Source organism: Geospiza fortis, unplaced genomic scaffold (assembly GCF_000277835.1).
Source record: "Geospiza fortis unplaced genomic scaffold, GeoFor_1.0 scaffold611, whole genome shotgun sequence".
Classification (NCBI taxonomy): Eukaryota; Metazoa; Chordata; class Aves; order Passeriformes; family Thraupidae; genus Geospiza; species Geospiza fortis.
In genome coordinates this window covers 21508-25200 of record NW_005054865.1, presented here as the reverse complement: position 1 = coordinate 25200, position 3693 = coordinate 21508, and the positions used below count along the sequence as shown (strand labels likewise).

General features: G+C 57.2%; 1 long non-coding RNA gene across 1 annotated transcript in view; it reads left to right on the top strand.

Annotated features, from left to right (window-relative positions):
• Nucleotides 1-1130: 1130 nt before the first annotated feature.
• The window catches only part of LOC115949164, a 3733-nt gene continuing 1170 nt past the window's right edge, over nt 1131-3693 (top strand). Inside the window, exon 1 of the long non-coding RNA XR_004082773.1 lies at nt 1131-1231. This is a non-coding gene — a long non-coding RNA (uncharacterized LOC115949164). The remainder of the gene's footprint in view (nt 1232-3693) is intronic.

Here is a 3693-nt window from a genome sequence, read left to right as displayed (position 1 = left end):
GCCGATGGAATGCCCTGCCGGGGCCTGGAATGCTGTGCCAATGGAATTCTGTGCCAAAGCGGTGCCAGTGCCAAACAGCGCCGCTCCAATGGAGCTCCATCCCCAGGGCCATCCCATCCCAATGGAGCTCCATCCCCAGGGCCATCCCATCCCAATGGAATTCCACCCCGAGGGCCATCCCATCCCGACGGAATTCCATCCCAAGGGCCATTCCGTGCCATGACAATGCCACGTTGTGCCAACACGGTGATGTTTGCCACGGCTGTGCCGATGGAACACTGTGCCAATGGAACTCCATGCCAATGGAACTCCATGCCAACGGAATTCCATGCCAATAGAATTCCATGCCAATAGAATTCCATGCCAATGGAACTCCATGCCAATGGAATTCTGTGCCAACCCAGAGCCTCATTCCCGTTTTTCCCTCCACAGCACTCGTCCCTGGATCCAGTGCCAGATGACACCGAGACACGGCTGGCCCAGCTGGAGCAAGGTGAGCCCTGTCCCATCCCAGTGTCCCATCCCCGTGTCCCATCCCAGTGTCCCATCCCCGTGTCCCATCCCAGTGTCCCTGTGTCCCATCCCAATGTCCCATCCCCATGTCCCCTCCCCATGTCCCATGCCCGTGTCCCATCCCCGTGTCCCATCCCTGTGTCCTATCCCAATGTCCCATCCCACTGTCCCCTCCCGCTGTCCCCAGTGTCCCTGGCACCTCCCTGGGTTAAATCCCCACCCTGGCTCGGTGCCAGCCTCGCTCCCTGGTGCCCTGGCCGGGCTCTCCCCCGGTGTCCCCCCTGGTGGCCCTTGACCCCGGGGTCACGGCCGGTGTCACCCTCAGCGTCGCAGGCGCTGCTGGCCGAGCTGGCGGCGCTGGACACCGAGGTGGAGCTGGAGCAGCAGAGCCGGCAGCGAGCCCAGGCCTTCAGTGCCCAGGTGGGCATGGGGACAGGTCCCCAAAATTGTCCCTTTGTGGGGACAAAGTGCTAGGGCACCCTCAGGGCACACCCAGCTCGAGGGCCATGGGGGAAACGCCAGTTCTGGGATTCTGGAATTCTGGTGGAGCAGGAGAACGCGCGGCTGGAGAGGATCAGCCTGGCCAGGAGCCCCAAAGGAACCTCCAGGACGACTCCAGACGAGGTGACACCTGTGATGAACCCCGAGGTGACCCCAGAGGAGGTGACACCCACAGGGGTAGCTCTGGAGGAGCCACCCACCTCCACCCAGGTCCCAGGTGAGAATGAGGTGTCCCATCCCATCCCATCCATTCCATCCCATTGCATTTCCTCCCCATGTCATTTTATCCCACCCCATTTCATCCCAATTCCATCTCATCCCTGTTATCACCTTAGGGATGATGCTCAGTGACCTGGGCAGGTTGGTTTCCCCCATTCCTTGTTTTTCCTGCCTGGAGAAGGAGGATCCTGAATGTTTCACACTGTCCCAAGCCCATGAGCCCCATCCAGGCAGGGCACAGCCACGTCCCTGTGTCCCACCCTGCCTGGCGTGCCAGCAGAGTGGTGTGAGGGAGGCTCTCCCTGCTGCCATGGCTTCCCTGCCTCCCCCCTCGCCCTGATTTCCTGACCCTAATGAAGCATTAATATTCAGTGAACCTGAAGCATCTATTCCTGTCCCAAGTGACCTGGTTTCCAGGCTGATGGATGGTGCACGCCAGGCCAGCCATGCTGCCTGGGCCATTAAGCATTGCACTGATAAATCATCATCAAGCTGGGGTGGACCCTGGTGAGGCAGGGAACAGTCCAGTGCAGGGCAGGAGCAGCAACTGGCATGTCCCCAGCAGGAGCTGGGCTGCTTTGGACACCAAACTCGAGCCCTAAGCCCCCTTCTAGGGCAGATGCAGCTCCCCCAGAACCAGGCACTGTGAGGAGTGATTAGAAACAGAGGAACAGTACAGGATCTCCTTGGAGGAGCTTCTTCCATAGGGTCCCTGCCCGTGGCTGGTGGGGTGAGCCAAGCATTGAGACCTTCTGCACTTGGGTTTCATCCTCTGGGACTGGAGCATTGCAATGCTGGCCTCTGCACAGCACCCAGAGGTCTCCAAATGACCAGGGCAGGATAACCTTTAACCTCTCCAGAGGTAGGACACTGCCTTAGAGAGGCAATTCCTGCCTCCAACTGACTGAACAGCCAATCACGAAAGCAACCAACAAACCAGCAAATCAACCAACAAACCAGCAAATCAACAAATCAACCACCAGACATCAGATCACCAAATCAACCAACCAACCAACCATCAAATCAAACAAGCATTGACTCAATCCCAACACCCATCCATCCATCCATCCATCCATCCATCCATCCATCCATCATCCATCCCTCCATCATCCATCCATCCATCCATCCATCATCCATCCATCCATCCATCCATCCATCCATCCATCCCATCCCATCCCATCCCATCCCAGGCCCCGCACCCCATCCCTGCCCCACTGTCCCCTCCCAATGTCCCCAAACCCCAGGTTGTCCCCACACCGAGCTTTGGGGCCGTTCCCAAACCCCGTTTTGGGTCAAATCAATCAAAAGCGACACCGAAATCCAACCGCGGTCGCCGACGCCGCTCGCGCTTCCCCTTTCCCATCCTCTTTTCCCAAGGTGCCACTTCTGGTTCTCGGCAGCCTCTGGTGACCTCGTGGGGACCCCAAACTCCCTGATCCCACCCCGGGATGACCCCTGGGGGTGTTTGGGGTGTCCCGGGGGTGCCACCCCGCTGTCACACCTCGTTCCCGCTGGATCCCATTGCGGAGGCAGATTCCAGTCGGGATTTTGGGGACACAGCTGGGATGGGGCGACCAGGGGGGCCCAACCCCAGGAGGGCGGCGCTGCCCTTTCCCATCCCTTTTTTCCCCTCTTTCCCACTCTTTTTCTCCCTCTTTTTCCACCCCTCAATTCCCCCTCTCCCAACCTTTCTCCCTCCTCATTTCCCACTTTTTATCTCCCTTTCCCACTCCTCATTCACCCCATTTCCCAATTCTCATTTCCTCCTTTTCCCCCCTTTTCTTCTTTTCTCCTGTTTTCCCCATTGCCCCTTTTTCCCGCCTTTTCCCCCTTTTTCCCTTTTCCTCCCTTTTCCCCTTTTCCACCTTTCCCACCCCTCAATTCCCCCTTTCCCAACATTTCTCCTCCCCCATTTCCCACTTTTTTATCTCCCTTTCCCATTCCTCATTCCCCCCTTTTTTCTCCCTTTCCCACCTCTCCTTCCCTCCCGTTCCCACCCTCTTTCCCCCATTCCCACCCCAATTTCCCACCCCTCAATTCCCCCTTTTCCCAATCTTTTTTTCTCCCCATTTCCCACTTTTTCTCCCCCTTTTCCCACTCCTTATTCCCCCCATTTCCCACTCCTCATTTCCTCTTTTCCCCCCTTTTCCTCTTTTCTCCTGTTTTCCCCGTTCCCCCTTTTTCCCCCGCTTTTCCCCTTTTTTCCCTTTTCTCCCTTTTCCCCCCTTTTCCCCTTTTGCACCTTTCCCACCCCTCAATTCCCCCTTTCCCAATCTTTTTCTCTCCCCATTTCCCACTTTTTCTCCCCCTTGCCCACTCCTTATTCTCCCGATTTCCCACTCCTCATTTCCTCCTTTCCCCCCTTTTCCCCTTTCCCCCTTTCTCCCCTCTTTTTCCCCCTTTTTCCCTTTCCCCTCTTTTTCCCTTTCCCCATTTTTCCCCTTTTCCCCCTTTCCCCCC